This window comes from Gadus macrocephalus, chromosome 4 (genome assembly GCF_031168955.1).
Source record: "Gadus macrocephalus chromosome 4, ASM3116895v1".
Classification (NCBI taxonomy): domain Eukaryota; kingdom Metazoa; phylum Chordata; class Actinopteri; order Gadiformes; family Gadidae; genus Gadus; species Gadus macrocephalus.
The window spans coordinates 18,488,688-18,513,523 of NC_082385.1; the positions used below are offsets into that span (position 1 = coordinate 18,488,688).

General features: G+C 45.1%; 2 long non-coding RNA genes across 2 annotated transcripts in view; both read right to left on the reverse strand.

The window, feature by feature from the left end:
• Positions 1–837: 837 nt before the first annotated feature.
• LOC132455137 (uncharacterized) overlaps positions 838–24,836 on the reverse strand; it is a 278,945-nt gene continuing 254,946 nt past the window's right edge. The window contains exon 2 of the long non-coding RNA XR_009525094.1: positions 838–1,037. This is a non-coding gene — a long non-coding RNA (uncharacterized LOC132455137). The remainder of the gene's footprint in view (positions 1,038–24,836) is intronic.
• On the reverse strand, positions 15,415–17,061 carry LOC132455525 (uncharacterized). Its single transcript, XR_009525264.1, has 3 exons — positions 16,748–17,061; positions 15,469–15,562; positions 15,415–15,438 (listed from the first exon to the last, which is right to left on the reverse strand). It is a non-coding gene; the product is annotated as an uncharacterized LOC132455525 (long non-coding RNA).

The following is a 24,836-nucleotide window of genomic DNA, read 5'->3' on the forward strand; positions in this document are numbered from 1 at the left end:
ACTGACCATGTCAAAATGAGCGAAAGTCAGTCAGAGTTTTACTATCCATATCAAACTTCGGTTTTGGCGTATCAACTTTGCTATAGCTCGGTCGCTATGTTAAAGCCTCAATTTGGAGATGCAAGGTTGGCGGTTGCAGCCGTGGACTCCGCGGCTGAACCGTGGATCGGGCGGATGACGCAACAAAAAAATATATTTTTATTAAATTCGGGCGGTTGGCGGTTAAACCAATAAAAAAATAAATATTTATAAATATTTTTATTTTATAATTTTAAATATTTTTATTTTATTATTTATTTTCTTTAAAGTTATTTTTCCCAGCAAACTGGCCTGTTCCCCTAGAGGAACCGTATGGCGAATCCAAGTTGAAACAACTTGCCCAAAGGTTCAGACTTGATGACAGAAAAATTCTTGAAGGCTATAGGGATTTTAAGGATAACTCAATCATTCCAGAAAACCTTGCACCACTCCTGAATATCGACCATTTCATTCCAGTTAGCACTGCTGAGTGTGAGAGGGGGTTCAGCTTAATGAACACCATAGTGTGCCCCCTGAGATGCAGTCTGCACTTGGTCACAGTGTCGTCCTTGATGTTTATTCAACTGAATGGCCCACCACTCACAAAGTTCAATCCAACACGTATGTGAAGTCCTGGCTGGTGAAGCACAGGTCAGCCATGAACCCCAGAACACGCCCCTGCAAGGCAGGACCTGACGTGGAGGACAAGGAGGCCCTCTGGGCACTACTGTGAAAAGCATGCATACTAATACACACGCATACACACATGCCATAGAGAGATAGTTCTTAATCTACACATACTTTTCTTTACCGTTGAAATTTGAATAACTTGAATAAACTACAAACACATTCATTGACTGTCATTGATTGATTTAATATGACTTTAATTGATAACATAATGGAATATAGCCAGGCTAGCCTTAAAGAGTCGCAACACTTTGCGTTGCATTGCGTTGTGTCGAGGTCGGTCTGATCACAAAATTCATAGTTTACCCACCTCTAATTTGACCACTACAGCCCTGGTATGACGGGACTACGCTTGATCGCTACAGAGTGGCGATGTGGACCACACTCAGAAGGGAGTTCCCGGCCCATATCGATCATAAAAATATGAGAGGCCTCCCTATCAACGACACAGAGAATCCTGCATCCTACCTGCAGGCCCAAGTGGACAGATGGCGCTTGGAGACGAATGAGGATCCTGAGATCCATCCTGTGTTTTCGGTCATGTTCAGATACTCTGTGATAGAGATTCTACCTAGCCCAATCAAAGTTAAGCTAGATGATGTGGTTGGACTGGTTACAAATAAATCTCATAGAGACTTCTGCGTCCATGTGGTTCATGCAGTGGAGAAATATCGGCAAAATAAACACAAAATACAGGAACAAAGCAAAGAGGTGCAGAGGAAGCTATCTCAGCTTCAGTTGGAAGAACTCACAAGAAGAGAAAAAGAGAAGAAAAAACAGGCGGTTGTTTCAGAGCCGGTTGAAACAATATTGCAAGCCGTCCAGCAGGGCGCACCACAAACCCAACCTCCTCAACAGGCATTCTCTCCCCCAGTACAACAGCCTCAGAGCCAATGGTCACCCACACCATTCAGTTACACCATTCAGATACACCTACATAATACTGGGAACCCAACAAATGGGAATAGGCAGAATCAGAATAAGGGGCCCCAAGGTCAGTATAGAAACAATCAACAACAAGGATCCCAAGGACAACGCATAGGTCCTTTAATATGCTATGGGTGCAACATGGAAGGACATATTAGGAGGAATTGTTTAGCTAACCCTTATCCACCACAGCAAGGACAGGGTAACGGCTATCAGGGAAGGCAGGAACAAGGAGGTAGCTACCAGGCAGGTCCCTTTTATGGGACAGGGATACTAGGGGTGCCAAGGGAATCCACAGGGGGAGGGTCAGCTTGTAGCAATCATAAAACAAGCTGATGAGGAACCAATACTGCAGGTTCTGATAAATGATAGAGGCACGCCAATGATGGCTGACACTGGAGCCACTTACACTTGCGTAGGTTCAAAATATGCCTCTCACCTCCCCATGGCAGGAAAATTTACCAAAACTTTAGGATTCTCGGAACACACGCAGTCAATACCTATGACAGCTCCAAGGATGACAATCTGAGAATTCTTATTTTAAGTTGTATATGTGAGTGAGTGAGTGAGTGAGTGAGTGAGTAAGAGAGAGAGTAAGAGAGAGACTGTATTCGCATTGTACTGAATAGATTATTTGTGTGCTTGGATGTACTCTGTAATTGGTCCCTGAATGTAACCTATGTCCACTGTTTTAGAAAAAACGTAGAACCACCACTGGGATTGGTGATTCTGTGGTTCTTGGAGACTCTCCATCGCGTCGAAGCGCCATGTGGTATAGATCATTACATCTTGGTACACAGAGCACTGGTGAGACAACAGGTTGGATCAGAGGGAGAAGGTGATTGGAGAAGGGGGAGGAATGTAAAGAAAGCAAAAAGGGCGGCTGCGGACCGACCCAGACGTAATAAATCAGCGGAGAGGAGGCTGGGGGTCGGTATAGCTCAGGAAGTAGAGGGTGTCTTGTAACCGAAAGGTTGCTAGTTCGATCCCCATCTCCTCCTAGCTGAGTGTTGATGTGTCCTTGAGCAAGTTACATGTTGATTACAGGATTTAGGAATAATTATCTTGACTCCAAAACATGAGCAATTAGCGTTAAAAATTGTCTGCACACCACACTCCAGAGGAGTCAATGGGTTCAATGGCGCCAGGGTAAAGTGACTCATCAAAAGAGGAGCTGACCCAACCCATGGACTCTGCGTGGATAGGTGGATGTTATTTTGGTGCTTGGACCTGACGAGGTCTAGGTGCCAAGATAACAACACAAATAAAATATTTCCTTAGAGATTATGATAAGTAATAGATAATTTATTAAAAGTGATCTTATAATTTCGAAAAAACAATCGGCAATACTTAAACTTAGACCAAATAAGTACGATAAAACGTTATCCAAATTTCTAATTGAGGTTATCCACAATGACAAATGTCATTTAAAATAAAGTAAAATAAAATAAGAAAGGATGTGTGTGTGAGCCTGTTCTCGTGTGTGCGTCAGGACCGCCGAAGTAGGGGAGAATCCTCTCCTACTCCGAGAGATGGAGTACACAAGGTGATACACAAGCGGGATACACAAGGGGATACACAAGCATACTTCAGATACAGTTCAATTCAGTGTTGAATAAACTAGTTAAGAACAACATAGAGGGTTTGGTATAGTAGCGAATCAAAATGTGGAAAACACTAAATGCAAGCAATAGGTAGAATAAAAGGTTTGATTAGGTCGTCCAATTTAAATAGATAGTGAAGGGCAATCGGATAGGATTATGTAGAGAATTGTGATTTTGAGTAACGATTAAGACAGAAGTGAGTCGCCCAATTTTGAAAATGCAAGTTTTAATATTGTGATTTCTGTTTTCTTTCACATCTCCCTAGTTAAAGACAATAGGTGGATTGACGCCACATCTGCTGGGAAGGAGTCATACATGCTATGTTGTCAAATTGGATTCGGAAGTAGTGGGTTTACCTTTCAAATGCCACTACTGCTGCTGCAACACTTTAATAACTTTAACTCTGATAAATTACCTTTTGTTTTATAGTTGCCCTGTGTATCCATTACGCACACACATGGCTGCAAAGGGCAGATGTGGCTGAAGACTCTGTCTCCGTCCCTCCACTTTGCGATCTATACCACCATATAGGTGGGGATTGATCGTATCCCAGGTACGGCATCCTGCAATAAGCCAGTATGGAAGGCTGGTTAGCCAACGACGGGTAAGATCCCACCTTGAAGCCCGGGACAACCTAAAACAGGCACAGTCACGATTACTTGGCAGAGTCACTGTGAGCACTGGCTCACTTGATCATGAAGTGACGAACTGCAACCATCATAGGAAGAGCCGGCTGATGAAAGGTGGAGGGGGAACAGGAGTCAGATATGTCAGCTCTGGCAGCAGAGGTGGTCTTGGAACGGGGCATGTCGCGTTTTATTTTTATTTTTTTATTTTACCTTTGTGGTATAGAAGCCCACTAACGCGTGTACGTTTTTTCGGTTTAGTGCATGACTTTGGAACAGCGAGGTTTCAGGCGGCTGATGGTAAACCCACCCATATTGGGCTTTGGATTTGGACTGGTTTCGATTTCCCTTCCCAAAAGATTGGTTTCAGTTTGCTGATGCTTAAGGTTAGACGTTTCGACGTTGGTTGCACCAACGGCGTCATTTGCTTATCATTTAATGCGCATGGTTTTGACCATTGCGCAAGGGGGGAGGTATTAAAAAAAATTGAAAACAAGGTTTTTCTTCACCATACTTGCAAACAATGATTGACATCCAGCTAAATGAGTGTGAAATATTTGAAAAAACAGTGTTCAACAGATGGGTAGAAGCAAACCTTGGCAGTCATGCCGAGGTTTGGAATTCCGTCACAAATTAGCTCAGGCGATAGGGCAGCGTTTATTCAGAAAACACTCAAACAAGTGATTTAACATCTGCATGTCAAATAAAGACTAGTTTGTGTCTACATTCCTCAAACCACAAGGTATGGTGGAGAGAGGAATGGGACAAAGATTAACAAAATTAAATTAGAGTACTAAATTAAAGGACTAATGCACTACGACTGACACTAATGAGTTATCGCATGAAAACTAACAGAACGACGCATCTAACCCCGCATGAAATGCTTAAGGGTCGACCCATGCCTTCACCTGTCATTCGAGGGCCTCACAAAGGACCTCTATTAGAACAATTGGAAACTGAATTAAGACGCTATATAGAACAACTAACTGCTGTACATAAGTTTGTAATTCCAGCGAAAGAAAGACAGAGTTCCAGAGTTGGAGGAGGAACCACCTTGGGGGGTGGAGCCAGGTGACCAAGTGTACCTCAGGGTGTTCAGGAAAAAGTGGAACGAGCCCAAGAGAGAAGGACCATACAAAGTCACCAACGCAACACCAACAGCCATCCAAGTGGAAGGAAGTGCCACGTGGTATCATCTCAACCATTGCACAAAAGCCGCTCAACCCAAATCCAGGGATTAGCGTGAGGAGGAGGAGCCAGACGCAGACACACCTGGGGCTGACGAGCTGCCCCAGGACCAGATCCAGTCGAGCCAAGAGATACAGCAACATGATGATGCTGAAAACGGGGAGCCTGTTCCTGATCCTTTACGGGTTGTGCCAGATTCCGCTGGCACAAGGACAACACAGACCTGGAAGAGCCAGGAATCAGGGGCTGGTACTGAAGGAAGCCAGAGAGGAACACAGGACAATCCGGCCCCAACTCATTCAGGACTAGTTAACAAGAAAGGGAAAATAGTCTTATATGCTCAGGTACCACCGCAGAACCAAGTCAATGAATTTGTGTTTACTGTTATGTCGGATAACCAACCCTTATGTGCATTAACCTTCTGCCAGAATTATGAACATGCGCATAGGAAAAATCGGTGTGAAGTACATATCAAACCTAAACCAATGAAATGGTGTTTAACAGTAACGTCAGGAAAAACATGGGATTATAACAGAAAGTATTAATTAAATATGAGAGAATATATACTTCTTAAAGCAGTGTCAGACAGAACGTTCAATTTTACATTAGAAGCAGAAGACCCTTGTGTAATCAAAAATCAACCGGGTAAGGTCGTTGAGATTGATCAAAGCAATCCACTAAAATCTTCAGATAATGACAAAGTAAATGTAACCACAGCCACCGATAAAGTAGATCAACCTCTGGTAAGAGATAATGGGATAAATTCATTGGTAACCATTAAGAGATTAAATTCAACTCTAGATGCAAGTAAGACTAATGAAACTTCTGATATCAGGGATTTAGCACAACCTTCAGTCACTAATATACCTTCTATTAGAGAGGATACAACAATATTAGCAATCACAAATGTAACTTCTATTGGAGAGGCAACCACAATACTAGCAACCACTAACGTAACTCCAATTAGAGAAATAACAACAGTCATGAGTGATCAAATAAAATTAACAACATTACTAGCAAAAGTAGAGGTGACCACAATGATAATGTCTAAAGAGGATAATATAGAAACACTGGCAACCGCAATATCAATGGCAAATTCAGAAACTATGGCGACAAGGATCTTAACATCGACATCAATGTCTCTTGAAGAGACTCTTGTAGAACAGACAGGCTTTAGATTGGCTTTTAGCAGAAAAGGGGGGAGTTTGTGTGCTTATAGGTGAAATGTGTTGTACCTTCATTCCAAATAATACTGCCCCAGATGGATCATTCACACTTGCGATGAACAACCTAAAACGTTTAATAAAGGAGTTAAAGGAAAATGCAGGCCATGATCAGGCTTTCTAAGGAGATGGCCCTCATGGTGACTTGCATAGAGGAGTCGGGTGACTGGGAGAGAATGCTCTATGGGGAGATAGATTGGAGTGAAACTAGAGAGGAGACGGGAATGTGAGAATCGGACATCAGAAGGAGGTCTTATTTTCTTACTGGTGACCTCTCCATGTGGACCACAACCATTGCAGACAGTGTGAACAAATGGACATTGGACTAATGGGTTCCAGGGCGTGGTGGCTGCGAACAGGAGCAGCAACCCCGATGCCCAAACCCCCCACGTTTATATAGTATACCGCTACATGACGATAATCAGAGCTATCCAAATCTATGCATGCTTGTTGACAATCTTATTTTTTAATTTCTATTATTTACTTATTTTTTTGAAATGTCATTTTTTGAGTTTCATATTTTTATGTCATATATTCTGAAATGCTAATTTTCAATGCATGCTGAAAATACTATGTTATGTGTGAATTCTAGTTAGACATTTGATAGATCTTTTTTGCCGTATCCAGGTTGAGATCCCTGAACATGCTTAAAGGTTTTTAACGATGATCAAATGTATTGCAAAATATGACCTAAAGTTAACGACTGTTATGTTTTTGTTGTGATCATATCAGACAAAAAAGGGGAGGTGTGTGGTAGAATTTAATGAGTATATTCTATGGTAAACTATGATTATTATTAGGCCTTATATCTTAATGGTAGAATACACACAATACCAAGCCTGGGGTCAGAAGTGGGATGGTGGGACACATGATATGAGCAGGAAGCTACGGGGTTAAGCCATGTTGACCTCAGCCTTCAGCCTTGAAAATGTGGTAAGACAAAGATTGATGTGGGCGGAAACCTCCATTAGAACAAAGGAATTGTTGTATGTATGTGTGTATAAAGAGAAGCTGGAATCCGTGGTCCAGCAGTGACTCTTAAGACCTACTCGGCTGTTATCGTTGTTGTCTTTCTTCACGATAAAGTCTTTTGTCAATACTTGCTCCGGACCCCTCGATTTATTTTACTCTCTCTCTCTTGAATTAGTCTAAGGGTTTTATATCTCGGTTAATCTTCAACAGGCGCTAGACATTCTCTAAAGTGTCGAGACTCAAGCACTTAACTTACCTGAACCGATTGTTCCATGCAAATTGTTAGTTAACGATTTAACAACTTCAACATCTGCTATTACAGTCGTTATTTTTTTGTAGGACTTGGGCTAATGACCTTGCACAGAGGGAAAACCATCTGCACCACTTGTCACCACATCTACAATTGCTCTGCCCTGCAACACATTATAAGCTACACATGTTTGTTTAATGAGAAATATGGTCTGGGTCACATTGAAACAGTAACAGTTGTATAACAGTAATTATACCAACATTATACCAACATTGCAACAGGCAAGTTTATTCAAACATCACACTAACAAGAACACAATAAGAACAGTAACTAATAAAAAAAAAAAGAGAAATTATTTAACAACACTGAACATACTGAACAGAGGCAGGGAAAAAGGACAGAGGAAGAAGACTTGTCCGATGTCACAGCATCAAGGTCCGACTGTAGAGATCAAAAAAGGAAGAGGCATGGGGAGGAGTACAACAGAACACTGCTCTCTAGGAGATTGTTTACTGATGTAAACTAAATTGATTCAGTCTTAAAATTATGATTCTAATCCAGGTTTCTATTTCAGGAGAAATGGCTCATAATCGTTACTAATCGTCCTTGACCTCAGTTTACATGCTAAATTTGATTAAACAATTAAATACAATAGAAATATAAAGTAAAAACAAGTGTTATCTAGCGATCCGTTTTCTGTATTATGTTATTTCGTCTTTGGCAACATGAGCGCGAATGTTTTTTGAAACCCGCTTTAAACACTCAGTTTACTGGCTAAATTGGATTAAACAATTAAATACAATACAAATATAAAGTAAAAAAAAGTGTTATCTAGCGATCCGTTAACTGCATTATGTTATTCCGTCTTTGGCAACATGAGCGCGAATGTTTTTTGAAACCTGCCCGGCAACGGACAACCCTTCCGTAATCAGCTGTCCGTTGCCTGGCAACGGACAGCTGATGACGTGCCCGGTACAAATTTGGCACCCGGTACAAATTTGGCGTGACAGTGCCGATGATAAAGCTTTTTTTTTAGTAACGATTATGAGCCATTTCTTTCTCCTGAAATAGAAACCTGGATTAGAATCATCATTTTAAGACTGAATCAATTTAGTTTACATCAGTAAACAATCTCCTTGAGAGCCGTGTTCTGTTGTACTCCTCCTCATGCCTCTTCCTTTCTTGATCTCTACAGTTGGACCTTGATGGTGTGACAACGGACAAGTCTTTTTATTAGTTACTGTTCTTATTGTGTTCTTGTTAGTGTGATGTTTGGATAAACTTGCCTGTTGCAATGTTGGTATAATGTTTGTAGACCATATTTCTCATTTAACAAACATGTGTAGCTTATAATGTGTTGCAGGGCAGAGCAATTATATTCTATGGCTTAAAACAAACCCTGTCCACACTACAACGCGAACCCAGCGTTTTCACATTTATCCACCTCAGCGATCGTTTTCGTAAAGCATCGTTTTCAGCGTCGGAATTCTCAGTTTAGTGTGGACGGAAGGACTAAACAGCTAAATATTGATGCGTTTGTAGATATACCCGGGTTAGTGTGGACGGGGCCTCGGAAGCCTATCAGGGCATTGAATGGGAAGTTAAACCATTTAACACATTCAGGCCAAGTGGAAACTGCTCAGAAAAAGCCAAATTCTTTTCTTTTTTTTTACAGTAACGCAAATAGTTACTTTCCCTGGTAACTAGTTACTTTTATTATAGAGTAATTCACTTACTAACACTTTTTGGAACAAGTAGTGAGTAACTATAACTAATTACTTTTTTAAAGTAACGTTCCCAACACTGGCCATAACACCAAAAGCAGAACGGTTATCCAAATAACAAGGAAGTGTACATCACTTGCGTTACAGTCCTGGAGCTCTATATCCAAATAATATCATATAATACATAGATATCTATATCATATAATACATATTATCACGGCCAAAAGCTGTGTGCGCCTCCAGACGATATTATGAATCACAAACGACTTCGTCGGGTTCTGCGACGTCTCTGGTTCTTCCACTTCATATCAATCTGAAGTAGACTGAACCGCGCGCCGCCTGCTGCCGGCTGCCCGCTGCCGGGCGGTGGTGCTTCGCAGCGGTGGTGCCTGGAGGCAACCGGCGACATGTTGCAGTTCATGTACTTCAGGGAGTCAAAGCCAAAGTTCCTTTCCCCCAATTCCTTCTCAACCATGGCTGAGATAACCCCCACTACAGTCTTGTTGTGGAAATACAAGAGACGTCAAAGAACCGACAAGAAACACTTGCGTAAAGGCAGATTTAGGGTCGTTTTAGACGCAGAGACGTAAGCACGTAATTTACACAAGGGACTTGTTTTAGACAAGTTTTGATTTACGGTTCCTTTAAGGTTCCTTAAGGATTGCGCGTGTTGCAAGGGGATTCTCCGCCAGAACAGTAGGGGGAGCAACGAACAAATCTGTGGGCGTGGAAGTGGAAATCGCTGGCTTGTTTATATTTATGCACTTCCAGTATTTTCGACGAGAGTAGCAGTAGCTAAGTTTAGGTTAGCGGTCTTTTTCCACACTGAAGCTGTGTTCGAAATCGTTCCCTATCATGGATGTAGTGCACTAAATAGGGTGCACGCCATTTTGTAGGGTGTTCGAATTCTCAGTGGTCCACTATATAGGGCACTATATAGTGGACTTAAAATAGGGTACATACGATGTTCCCTACATGTTACTCCCGTATACCACAATGCAATGCGGTCGTGTTTTTCCGGAGGAGAAGAAGAAGCTGAATAACCGCGAAAACAAATACATTTAATGATGGAGTCTACAGGTTTTCGTTTAGAAATGTCAACAATTTATTTGGGATTTAACATAGAATATTTAACATTCAAAATTAATAAAAAAAATACTTAAACAAGGAAATGTAACATTCAACATCAATACAACCTCCAGCTTTCCTCGTGAGTGCCTGGTATGTTTACATGATGTGGGCGCATCTGTCTGCGTCACACAAATACCCGGCGCATTTACTGACGCAAATGACGTTTAGAAATGTTCAGCGTAGTGTCCGAATTCTCGTTCCCTATTCCCTATATAGTGCACTAAATCATGTACACTATATAGGGAATAGGGAACGAGTGTATAGGGAACGATTTCGAACACAGCTTCTGAACGATGTTAAGGTTGCTGTAAAACCGGAAATGTGAGACTCCTGAAAGGATGTGGTAAGCTGGCCAATCACAGTCTTTGCGAGCTGCGTAGGGCCGTAGTGTTTTAGTCGCATAGTCAGGAATTTTGGGCGACACACTTAAGCACGTAAGGGGGGATATTTTACCGCGCAAGGGGGGGTTATGTATCTTACGTGCTTACGCGTTACGTCTAAAACAGAGCATATATCTGCCTTAACAGTGTGTGTATTCACACACACACACACACATGTGGCGCTCGCACGGTCGTGTCTCATTGGCGGGCCAAGTCTCTGGGCGGGCCAGGCAGAGTAAGGGGAGGAGCTTACTGCAGTGTGACGACATAAGAAACCACATTCCAAATCAGCAAGAGCCTCCGTCTTTTTCAAAGGCGAGCAGAACACCTAGTGCTCGTTTTACACCGAACGCAAGATTTAGCCACTGGGGGACCATAGGGGAACTCTAGGGGAACTAGGGGAACTCATATTTATGTTAGAAAACCTCATAAAGGGAGATTTTCATGCCATGGCACCTTTAATGTTCCACTAAGCTGAGCCCGTATAATATATTTAATGTAGCCACAAGGCTGATCCCCATAATACATTTAATGTTCCACTAAGCTGAGCCCCCATTACACATTTAATTTCCTCACGAAGCTGAGCCCCCCTAATACATTTAATGTTCGCAGATTCGGATCCTAATGCATTTAATGTTCCACTAAGCGTTGCCCAATAATACATTTATTTGTTCCATTAAGATGAGCCCCCGTAATACATTTAATGTCCCACTAAGCTGAGGCCCCCATACTACATTTACTGTTCCCACTAAGCTGAGCCCCATAATACATTTAATGTTTCACTATGAAGCAACTGAGCCCCCATAATACCTTTAATCTTCTCAACTAAGCTATGCCTATGCATACTATGAATATTGTCAGATATACATGATCCATGTTGTCACTAAAATGAATAAAGACTGTGGCACATGTATGCTTTGTATTGGTTATTCTTATAAAATCATACAATAGAATTTGAAATGTGGGCGTAATGACGTGTTTGATATAGGCCTATGTCATCCCCGAGCAGAGGGCGTTGAAATGCTTATGGCTGATCTAGTTAAAACATAACTCATGTTATGCTTTAGTTATGTTTTCAAACACAATTCATTGCTATGTATTTAATATTATTTTTTATAAAGTCGAAAATAATTTAATCAATTCCCAATGCCAATCGTACAGCACAGGCAAGGCGCCAGGATTCCAGTTGTGGATGGGCCACACTAATTGTGGGTGGTCCTTAAATAATTTTTTTTTATCAAATCCTTGTTTAACCTAATACAAATGACTGACTAATATATTGTTATACTATCTGTGCATAATAGCATGAAGATCTTTAAATATTTTGTTAAAGACATTGTAAAAGTTTTCGGTACATATTAGGACGGACCCAGAGTGGTAGATATAACTGTTAAGGTTGAGGGTGCAGGCAGGCAGGTAGGACCCAGATGCAGACGGGTAAAGGAAACAACACTTTATTTCTGCCAAAAGGCTAAGGCAAGGAGCAAGGAGCAGGGAGTAAGGGAACACAGGTAGCCACAGAGAGCACGCAGGACGAACAAACTATAACTAACCACAGCAAACCACAAGCAACCACAGACAACCACAATGACAGCACAAGGAACAAAGGAAAGACAAGGGCTTAAATAACAAACACAACGAGGAACAGCTGACACATTAGGGGAGGGAACAGTAATCAACACAGGAGGGAAACACAGGGAAACACACACACCCTGACAGTACCCCCCCCTTAAGGGTCGACTCCCAGGCGACCCATGACAAGCAAAAAAAAACAAAGAAAGTCAAACCCAAAACGGGTGGGTGGAGGGGCGCCAGGAGGGGGGAATCAAAAAAAAATAAATGCACTGGGGCAGAGCCGAGGGACGTCAGGCGGGCGGCCAGAAAACTGCCCCAGGGCATGGCAGGGAGCCTCAGGCGGACGGCCTGGGGGGCAAGCAGAGGCAGAGTGAAGGCGGAACCCTTCAGGAGGCCGGCGGCAAGGACGATGAGGGCTCAGTCCCTCAGGAGGCCTGCAGTGGCAAAGAACCCCCTCAGAAGGCCGGCAGCGGTGAAGGCGGAACCCTTCAGGAGGCCGGCGAAGGCGAGGTAGAGGGCGGGTCCCCTCAGGAGGCAGGCCAGGTAGAGGGCGGGTCCCCTCAGGAGGAAGGCCAGGTAGAGGGCGGGTCCCCACAGGAGGAAGGCCAGGTAGAGGGCGGGTCCCCTCAGGAGGAAGGCCAGGTAGAGGGCGGGTACCCTCAGGAGGAAGGCCAGGTAGAGGGCGGACCCCCTCAGGAGGAAGGCCAGGTAGAGGGCGGGTCCCCTCAGGAGGCAGGCCAGGTAGAGGGCGGGTCCCCTCAGGAGGAAGGCCTTGAAGGGGAACCCCCCTCGGGAAGGAGTGGAGGAGGGCCCCCACCGGCAGGAGCGGAGGGCGTGCCTCCCCTGGACGGTCTGGAGGGCGGGCCACCTCCGGCAGGAGCAGAGGCTGGTAGCTAGGGACCAGGGGCAGAGGCTGGTAGCTAGGGACCGGGGGCAGAGGCTGGTAGCTAGGGACCGGGGGCAGAGGCTGGTAGCTAGGGACCGGGGGCAGAGGCTGGTAGCTAGGGACCGGGGGCAGAGGCTGGTAGCTAGGGACCGGGGGCAGAGGCTGGTAGCTAGGGACCGGGGGCAGAGGCTGGTAGCTAGGGACCGGGGGCAGAGGCTGGTAGCTAGGGACCGGGGGCAGAGGCCGATAGCTGGGAACCGGGGACAGAGGCCGATAGCTGGGGGCCGGGGGCAGAGGCCGGTAGCTGGGGGCCGGGGGCAGAGGCCGGTAGCTGGGGGCCGGGGGCAGAGGCCGGTAGCTGGGGGCCGGGGGCAGAGGCCGGTAGCTGGGGGCCGGGGGCAGAGGCCGGTAGCTGGGGGCCGGGGGCAGAGGCCTGTAGCTGGGAACCGGGGACAGAGGCCGGTAGCTGGGGGCCGGGGGCAGAGGCCGGTAGCTGGGGATCAGAGGCTGAGAGCAGGAGCGTGGAGGCTTAGGCCGGTCACCAAAGTCCGGTGGCAGTGGCATGTAGCTCTCCGGCCAAAAGGTTGTGGGGTTGAGCAGCTCGACTGCCCACTCGGGTAAGGCGTCCTCCAACTCTGGCCTTGACGCAACAGCCCTGCACATACGCCCCAACACAGCCTCCTGCTCCTTCCTGCTGGGAATGTTCTCCCAGCCATCCATAGCTAGGATTATCTTCACCAACAAATCCTCCAACTCACGGAAAAACAGAGCGTCCGCTGGGTCCAAACTGGGTGCTGTCATTCTGTTAGGGGGTTGAGGGTGCAGGAGGTGCAGGTAGGACCCAAACGCAGACGGTATTGGAAACGGCACTTTATTTCTGCCAAAAGGCTAAGGCAAGGAGCAAGGAGCAGGGAGTAAGGGAACACAGGTAGCCACAGAGAGCACGCAGGACGAACAAACTATAACTAACCACAGCAAACCACAAGCAACCACAGACAACCACAATGACAGCACAAGGAACAAAGGAAAGACAAGGGCTTAAATAACAAACACAACGAGGAACAGCTGACACATTAGGGGAGGGAACAGTAATCAACACAGGAGGGAAACACAGGGAAACACACACACCCTGACAATAACAGAGTGGCGACACTTCCATTGGACTCCGTTGTAGCGCCTACTTCCGGGGTATGGAGCCTCGAATAGTTCCAAACAACCATTTTACGGCGTAGGAAATCATTCATTTCCATTGCTGGCCGTCGAGTAACTTCTGAGGTAAATTGATTAAATAGCTACCTCTTTTGAATCGTCAACTGTCTGTGTTGTATCAGGACCTTTATGATGCATACTGATATTTATTTGTAAATGCGCAGCACAGCGTAATTATATATATATTTATCTTGGTAGACGACCGATTGCCTGCTAGTTTGTTCGCTCAACTTCGCCATCTGTGAAGGTATCTCCAGGGGTAAATTGATTAAATAACAACCTCTTTTGAATTGGCAACTGTATTGTATTAAAGGTCCTTTTATGATGCATATACTGATATTTATTTGAGTATGCACGGCGTAATTATATATATATTTATCTTGGTAGACGACCGATTGCCTGCTAGATTGTTAGCTCGACTTCACCACCTGTGAAGGTATCTCCAAGGGTAAATTGATTAAATAGCTACCTCTTTTGAATCGTCAACTGTCTGTATTGTATCAGGACCTTTATGATGCATATACTGATATTTATTTGTATATGCACAGCGTAATTATATATATTTTTTATCTTGGTAGACGACCGATTGCCTGCTGGTTTGTTGGCTCGACTTCGCCGTGTGAAGGTATCTACACCAACAATTACGTAGTTCAGTAGTGAATCTAACTTTTATAAAGTTAGTTATTTATGTTGGATTACTAGGATCATTTAGGTTGATTTAAGGACGGGTTTGATGATGCGATAGCTAGTAGAAATAACAACGTGTTTGTTTAATTATATCCTGGAAAGGGTGATTTTCAGCACATGAAGCCCTACAGATGCCGCCGCTTATGATGGGCGGTGAATTTAACCTGTATGGCTTTTTCGTTTTAACTTCTTGTTGACTGAATTGTTTCTCTTTCTTTGTGCCAAATTGATTCTTTTTTGTTTTACAAGAGCCCTCTCTGCTCTCCTTCTCATTCATTTTTCCTTTTCTATTTGCCTTATGGTCCTCCACAGTCGCCCCATCAGTCCCTGGCAGTCTGGTCCCTGGAGCAGCTGGCCCTGGATCACCTGCCCCTGAATCACCTGCCCCTGGCAAAGTGGCCTCTTGATTGCTCTCTGTCTCCTGTCATGTCCTTTTCATCGCTCTTGAAATCCACCTCAATTTCTCCCTCAATCTCTGTAACAATTACAAGGTAATGTTGCTGTTATGTATTTTGCATTTGCAACTGCTGTCATCTCCAATGTAATGGTACGAACACACCAAACGCGTAACCCGCGTAAGATTTACGCGCGTAACGCAGCTAAAATGTTGCTTGACCATTTTGTGTCAAAAATGGTCCTACGTACGCAGCTACGCGCCTGTGGCTGCGCTGGATTTAGGAGTCCGAGGGAGGACACCCAAACGCCGCCGTGTTTGGGTGCATGATAGCGCTTGGATCGGGTTAGATTAAATAATCTCAGATATAAGTAACAATAATCAGGTTAAATAACTTCACATGGTGTGTCTGGTGTGTTTCCAGCATTCGTAGTGTTGATCAGCAGAGATATAGTCCGCCAAGACGTTGAGGTTGCTTAGCAACCAGAGACTCTGTCCATGCAAGTGAACGGAGCGTTCCCTCTTCGTCATAACTATCAAACCAAACATCCTTCACATTCACCGAGCGAACATTATGAAAGTAAAATGCACATTTCTCGCATTTTTTTTTTACATAAACGCATTTAATGGCGTAACTATGTTACTATTTCCACCCAGAATAAAGAAAGATGTCGGCCGTATGCTTCTGTGCAAGCGTCACTACTCTCTGCCAGTGACGTCGGGTCAAGCTCAACGCTGATTGGGCAACGCGGCTAATCGTCATGCGTATGAGCGTAAAAAGTTAAATTTTTGAACTCTTCGCGTACGCGCGTAGGTGCGTCCGCGCGTATATATACGCAGCTCATACGCCGCTAACGCGGGTAAAATGTTGCTTTAGCGCATGTAACGCATCTACGCAGCTCATACGCGCGTAAACCAATGGTTCCCTATGGAAAAATTGCCGATTTTATACGCGTCTATACGCGCGGTACGCGTTTGGTGTGTTCGTACCTTTAGGCAATGTAAGAAATGTATTAAAGCGAAACATTTCTGTAATGTGAATTAAATCATCTGGCACAATCAGAAACCAATAGAATTATAAATGGATATACCGGCAATTGTTAATTGGGTAGAAATGTGTCGATTATCTACATTGTGTGCGAATCCCTGACCTCTGGTTGTTTTTTAAACTGAATGTAAAAATATGAATTATGTAATCTCATTAGGAGTGTAGTCTATCATTGAATTGCATGAAATGGGGAATATTGTTAGCTGCATGGATCATACCGAAGTTTAATTTGGTGCCATGTGTGGTCCGTTGCACTTGGTTCTGGAGGCACCCTCACAGAAGGGGGTTTCCTCTTCGGCTTAGGGCGATGAATGAAAACTGTTGGGACTGCATCGGGCCTCAACTTCAACATCCCTTCTTTTTGTGGCAGTGAATTGGTCATCTTCAAAGTGTACCTGTAGGTAGGCTTGTAAGATCATTTTCCATTGCACTTCAAATATCATTGAAAAGACATAATTCTCTACACTTAGAATTATTATGCCCTTTGAAATGCTATCAAGTGATGTGAACATTGCTTGCATTACATAGTTTTTGACTGTTGCTGACCCTTGTAAGTTTTGACGGCTGACCATTGCCATCCATTTCTTCCTGCGCTCTTGGTCCTTGGGGAAGCCATACATGTGGTAACCCTACTCGGACCGATTGGAGCATCCAAACGCTGCACAGCCAACCATTGTATGACCATTGATCTAAACCAATTTTGAATTTGCTCAGGGCTATTATAAGTATTGTAATGGCATAAAGTATAGTATATTTGCAACGTTATATGTTAATGGTTTGCCCTAAGTATTTAGTGTTCCCTGCTGTGTCCATTGTTTAATCTGTTCACACAATCGCACCCACTTGTTCTTGTCACACTAATTGTTTAATAAAAAAAAATACTATTTCATTCATCCAAGCGTAATGAGTTGTTATTCTTTAATATATTTGATACTTTGTGTGACTCATATCTTAAAATGATCATGGTAAAACATCTTGTATACTTGATTTCAATACAGATGTAAGGTAAAAGTTAAGGTTAAGCCTGTATGCTAACACGAACGTGAAGCTTTCCCTCAAACTTAAAAACGTATCTAAGTAATACTCATAGATAGCTTTCATTTGTCCCCCTACCACTCTAAATGTAAAACTGACATTTACAAATATGCAATAATGCCATAACAGTCAGACAAATACGTATGTGTTTTTTTCATTCATATTTACCATTCAATATTGAAATCTCTGCTATCCTCCCATAGAATAACATTGACAGCGCGGGGTGTTTGGAACTATTGAGGCTTACATGAATCACGTGACAACTAAGTGACCACCCTGTCGGCGAGATCATAGCGTGTCGCAACTCTCTCTCTATAGCTCTGGACGGACCTATCCGCGATCGCTCCTTCGGCCTTTTTACACTGCCAAGCCGTTTCGGTCGCGTCTTGGCATGAAGGAACGTTCCTCTCTTCGTCCTTCTCGTAGATCGCACCATCGTCCAACGTCTTTGTTAAATGCGACTGCATCACCTTCTCTCCCATGATGGTCAGCAGCTCGCGGGTTTCACCTTCTCTCAAGTTAGAACTCATGTTGATATCGCTGCGTTATTGTCTCTGTTGTAGAGAGCAACGCTTCTACCCAAGTTTGCTGCTTTCATGGGAGCCAGACCTCTCTCTATGGGAGCTCAACTTGCTCCCCCCTAACTCGAACCCTGCTATAGACTGTAGAAGTGGTCAGGAATCGAATATTCACCACATAGTTATAGTTATGCTAGTTATGCTCGTGTAACCAGGGTGAATGTCACTGTCACTCCGGTAGAGTGCACGCTGGCGCGAATGGCTGCCGCCGCTCGCCGAGTCTGTGTTGTTTTCGACTGCCCTTTCCCCTTTCCCCCCCTTCCTCCGGTCTGATTTCGATAAGTGCTACGTAGTCACAGCTCGAGCCTATTTGGATTATTCTATCGTTCTACCTGATATAATTTGACTTACCTGCCTGCCACGGATCTGTCGCTGTTGGTGCGCCGGCGTTCTCACCGGCCTAACTCGAGCTGTCCCTGCCATTGACAGAGTGCAGACTGAGATCTGCTCATCTGTTAGGCAGTTGGCCTATCAAGGTTTTGATCCAACTTGGCGGTGAGTTCTGCTGGCTATACCGGTGATCCATGGGGAGGTAAAATGCGCCTGCCGCATATTCCTCTCGTCTTCCTCATCAACGCCTTGCTGTCCTTGTGGATACATACCTGCGGATCTATCATGGCACCGCAGGCCACAGTGGATTTAACCTACTCTGCAACTGACTTACTTCAGTTAAACTCCTCGTCCCGTCGGCTGCCAACTGAAGTTTACAAACTTTGCACCAGCCTCGGCATCGCACGTCGGCCCTGGTTCCTACACCGAGGCGGTCGGCGTATAATCCACCTAGGCCGTATCCGATAGCACCATCCCAACTGTGCTGTCGGCTCCGCTCACCCGATCGTCGACCAGACAACGTAGAAGTGGGGGCATTGATCCCCGAACACCGACTGGCCCTGGCGGTGGAGCTAATGGGGATAACCTTCGCCATCTGGAGTTCGTACGCTGTACACAATCTTCTATCTCACTGGCGGCAAAAGTGGCACTACTCAACACCAGGTCGGTGTTGAATAAGACGTTCCTTTTAAATGACTTTTTCACTCAACGATGCCTGGATTTACTGTTCTTAATGGAGACTTGGTTAGGTGCGGGTGAAACATCCGTCTTTGGAGAACTTTGTCCAACTAACTGCTCCTTCCTTAGCACGCCTAGGTCTTCTGGGAGGGGTGGTGGTGTTGCTTTGGTTTTCAGGGATACATTCAAATTACGGCTACTTTCTGTGGGGTCTTATTCCACCTTTGAAATTCAATGCGTAATGGTGGAATCTACTTCAACTCCGTTAGTGTGCGCTCTGGTCTACAGGCCCCCGAAACCAAACAAGGACTTAATTTCAGAATTTTCTGACTTTCTGTCGCATTATATAACTTTGCATGATTGGTTTTGGGTGATTTTAATATCCACGTCTGCTGCCCAGATAAACCTATGGTTAAGGTATTCTGTCATCTGTTGGATTCTCTTGGCTTTATGCAACATATTAATCAGTCCACTCTGTACTTGGGCACACCCTAGACTTAATTTTATCCCATGGCCTGTCCATTGATAATGTTAATGTTGAGGATGCTTTCTTATCCGATCACAAACCTATTGTATTCAATGTTAACATTTCTGATCCTCAATGCACAGCCAAATCCCCTGATCGCTATGCACGCTACATAGGCCCTCTCACTGCCGAACAGTTTGCAGATAGCTTTCTAGCTAGTTATGTTGCTACTTCCATTTTAACTACTACTGATCCCCCCCCTTGTGCAGATGAACTACTGAGTATTTTCAACTCCTCATGCTCAGCAATCTTAGATTCCATTGCCCCCTTTAAGCTCAAACGCCCCAAACTCATATCACAACCATGGCTGCCTGTCGGACAGCTGAGCAAAAGTGGAAGAAAGATCACCTCACTGTTTCTTTCCAAATTTTCAAGAACTCTCTAGCAACATTCCAAACAGCAGCTAAAGCAGCTAGAGTTATACACTTTTCCAATATTATCAGTGAACACGTCCATCGTCCCAAAATCCTTTTTAGCACTTTAAACTCAATCATCAATCCACAAGCCCCCTCACAAGTCGAGCCATCCACTGACATCTGCACGACATTTATGAAATGTTTTATTGACAAAATCAATCACATTAGGCAGTCTTTCACCCCCTCATCACCAGTCACTTCCCTGCATCACTTAGGCGTTAGGCCTTCAGCTCTTTTTGACCATTTCCTACCAGTGTCACTAGAGGAACTGAGGGACATTGTTAGGGTCATGAAGCCCTCAACTTCTCCTAACGATGATGTCCCCTCCAAAATACTAAAAGACGTCTTTGACTCCATCGGCCCAAGTATTCAGGTCATCCTCAACTCTTGCCTGACCAGGGGTTTTGTTCCTGCAAGTTTTAAGCAGGCGGTTGTCCAGCCACTGCTTAAAAAACATAACCTGGATGCAAAATGTCCAAGAAACTACCATCCAATCTCTAAATTACCTTTTATTTCAAAAATCCTGGAAAAGGTGGTTTTATCACAACTATTGCCCTTTTTAAACCATGCCGAGATTTTAGAACCCTTCCAATCAGGTTTTAGATCACGTCACAGCACTGAGACAGCCTTGTTGAAAGTAACAAATGACCTGCTCCTCACTCTAGACTCTGGAGAAAATGCCATTTTGATCTTACTAGACCTCAGTGCCGCCTTCGACACTGTCGACCACAACACCCTCTGGTCGCGCCTAGAGCAGTGGGTTGGTATTAGTAGCACAGCTCTTCAATGGTTTTCCTCCTATCTCACCAATAGATCTTTCACAGTGTCTATCGGACAGTTCTCCTCACCCTCTGCCCCTGTGGGGTTCCCCAGGGGTCCATTTTAGGCCCTGTCCTCTTCTGCCTATACATGCTCCCTCTAGGGAATATAATCAGGAAGCATAACATTGCATTTCACTTTTATGCTGATGACTCGCAATTATATCTCCCTCTCAAATCTGCAGACTCGCTCCAGACCCTCCTTGACTGCCTTGAGGAGGTAAAAGTTTGGTTGGGTAGTAACTTCCTCCAAATTAATAATGACAAAACGGAAGTCATTATTTTTGGCCCTTCCAAATCCAAAACCCCTCGCACGGCCGACTTAGGTATTCTCTCCCCCTACGTCAAATTTCACTCCAGAAACCTGGGTGTCATCTTTGATTCTAATGTCTGCTTTGACAAGCAAATTGCTGCTGTAGTCAAGAGCAGTTTTTAACAGCTCAGAGTCATTGCCAAGATGAAACCCCATTTATCACTTCACAATCTGGAAATAGTAATACACGCCTTCATCACATCACGGCTGGATTACTGCAACTCCATTTACCTAGGACTTCCTCAATCACTCCTCTCTCTGAAGGGAGGAGGCTCTATTTTCAATTACGCGTGATGACCTTGTTACGGTTGCTGGCCACTACAAGCTTCAAGTCAGTGGTAGCCCTTCCAAGGCCGAGCTCCATGAGGGGCTCATCAATCACCTGCGGGACCGTGGAGTGTTTGGGAAAGTGCCTGTGGACGAACCTACGTCACCTACACGAGGTAAAGTTCAGCCCCTTTCCCCTAGTGAAGTTTCAGTGGAGTTAAAACGTCTGCAGTTGAGAGAAATGGAACTTGAGTGGGAGCGAGAGAAAAATATTAGGGATAGAGAGCACGAGTTTCGTCTGAAGGAACTCGAATTTAATCAAGCTTTACGGCTTAAAGAAATGGATCTCCAGGCTCGTGAGGCTGATATCCACTCTAAGTCGGGACAATTCGACGTTACCCGTAATATCCGTGTCGTTCCACCTTTTCGTGAGGATGAGGTTGACAAATTCTTTGCGCATTTCGAGCGGGTAGCTACGACCCTGAAATGGCCTAGGGAGGTTTGGACCATGACGCTCCAGTGCGTTTTTAAAGGGAAGGCGCAGGAGGCTTACTCTGCGCTGCCTCTTGAAGATGCAGCGGACTATGAGAAGGTCAAGCAGGCTGTTCTGCGTATATGTATTCCCTGGTGCCAGAGGCGTATCGGCAGAAGTTCCGCGGCTATCAAAAACCGGAGGCCCTCTCGTACGTAGAGTTCGTTCGAGAGAAGGAAATGCTCTGCGATCGCTGGTTAAACTCGCAGGGAGTGACAACCTTCCAAGCCCTTCGGGATCTTATTATTCTGGAGGACTTTAAGAATTGTCTGCCAACATCAGTCGCAACTCATATTAGTGAGCATATGGAGGTTACGCCGGCTGGTGCAGCGGTGCTCGCTGACGAGTATGTGCTTACACACAAGCGTCTCCCCTCTGCTTCTAAACCTCCACCAAACATTTCCAGCCATCCAACTGTGTTTAGGACTACGAAACAAGCCGTGCCTGATTCTTCCCACTTTTCACCTCGTGCGTCGGTATTTAAACCTACCAGCCCGACCTGCGGTTATTGTAAAAAGCGGGGTCACGTTGTTTCGGAGTGCTTTAAATTGAGGAACAAGAACAGGGCAGCTTTGCTTAACACAGAGGTCGGATTGTGTGTAGCTAAACCGCCTCTTTCTCAGGAAGACCCCGATGGTGGAAATCCCTGTTTTGCGCCTTTCATAATGGACGGTTTTGTGTCCCTACCCGGTGACCCTAGTGTGCGTGTACCGATTAAAATCTTGCGTGATACTGGGGCTTCACAAAGCTTCATACTAGAAAATGTGTTGCCTTTCTGCGACATGACGTCTACCGGCTGCAGCGTTCTTGTGCGTGGTTTTGAAATGGGTTTCGTTAATGTCCCTCTGCATGAGATTTCCCTCCAATCGGACTTGGTTACTGGCACCGTTACCGTGGGTATACGTCCCTCTCTGCCTATCGCAAATGTAGCCATGCTACTCGGTAACGATGTCTGTGGTGGCAAAGTTTTACCTGGCCCTATCGTGTCTCATGTATCCCCGAAAACATTAACATGTGATGACCTTTCCGTTAATTTCCCTGAGGTTTTCGCATCTAGCGTCGTTACGCGTGCCATGGCGAGAGACGTTAAAGCGACTGCTATTCAGGAGCAACGCAATGCGATTATCGATCTTAGCGATTCCTTTATGGCTCGACCCTCACTCATTCACGATAGTGTTGTCACTCAGACTGCTGAGTCACTGTCGTCCCATGCTGCTGTTCCTAAACTGTCTGTGGACCGAGATCTGCTTAGCAAGGAACAGAAAAATGACCCCTCTCTTGCGACGCTCTTTTCTGAAGTTATGTCCGATGAGGACATTGAGCAGTCGCCTCATGGCTATTTCCTTAGAGATGGAGTCTTAATGCGCAAGTGGAGGCCTCTTACGGCCTCAGCGCAAGATGAGTGGAGAGTTCTGTATCAGATCGTTATCCCTGCGTCCTTCTGTGATGAAGTTCTGAGTCTCGCTCATGACCATCACTTTGCGGGTCATCTCGGCGTAAATAAAACAACTGACCGAATTTTACGCCATTTCTTCTGGGCAGGTCTTAAACGAGACGTAGTTAGATATTGTAAAACATGTCATCCGTGCCAAATCACAGGTAAACCTAATCAGGTCATTCCACCTGCGCCGTTGCAACCAATTCCTGTTGCGTCGGAGCCTTTCGAGCACGTAATTCTGGACTGTGTCGGCCAGTTGCCTAAAACAAAATCTGGTAACCAGTGGTTGTTGACCATCATGTGTAACCCGTTTTCCCGAGGCAATTCCACTGCGTAGAATCACGGCTCCTGTCATCATCAAGGCCCTGCTGTGGTTTTTTTCCCTCTTCGGTCTCCCGAAGACCGTCCAGACGGACCGTGGCACTAACTTCATGTCCCATGTGTTTGCTGAGGCTATGCGACAGCTCTCCATCAAACACGTAAAATCCAGCGCCTATCACCCCCAAAGCCAAGGCGCACTCGAGAGATTCCACCTAACGCTCAAGAATATGTTAAAGACGTTCTGCCTCGAGTTCGAGCGTGATTGGGATGAGGGGGTACCGCTCGCTCTTTTTGCCGTGCGTGAGGTAGTGCAGGAGAGTCTGGGGTTTAGTCCTGCAGAGCTTGTTTTCGGACACACTGTTCGCGGGCCGCTGAAGCTGCTAAAAGAGTCGTGGCTGTCGGAGACGAAAACGTACGACGGTCTCTCTGATTACGTTTCGAAAATGCGCTCCCGGCTCGGTCGTGCTTGCCAGTTGGCCAGAGCAAATCTGGGCGCCTGCCAACAGCGAATGAAGAGGAGATACGATGAGAAGTCGGTCTCTCGTACTTTCCAACCTGGTGATGAGGTGCTTGTGTTAATACCTTCAATGGGCTCTGCTCTGCAGGCCCGCTACAGCGGTCCTTATCGCATCGAACGACGTGTAGGTGATCTCAACTACGTACTCTCTACTCCTGATCGCAGGAGAAAGACGACTTTATGTCATGTAAATCGTTTGAAGTCGTACCGTGGTCGTGAGGGAAGCTCAGCAGCTCCCGAATTAGAATCTCCGCGCTGCGTTGAAGCCGTTGCGTCGCTCGCGGTCACTTCCACGTTGGAAGACGAGGGTCGCCTTCCGTCAGTGGAAGTTATTGAAGGGAGAATGAAGAATTCTCAGGTCCTCAATGACCTTAATTCATTTTTTGTAGGTTTGAGTGAATCACAACGTGACGATTTAATTTTTCTGTTTAACGAAAATAAGGATCTGTTTCCCGATGTGCCACGCCAGACGACTCCGGCGGTACATGACATCGATGTTGGTTCCTCTGACCCAATTAAACAGCATCCCTATCGCGCT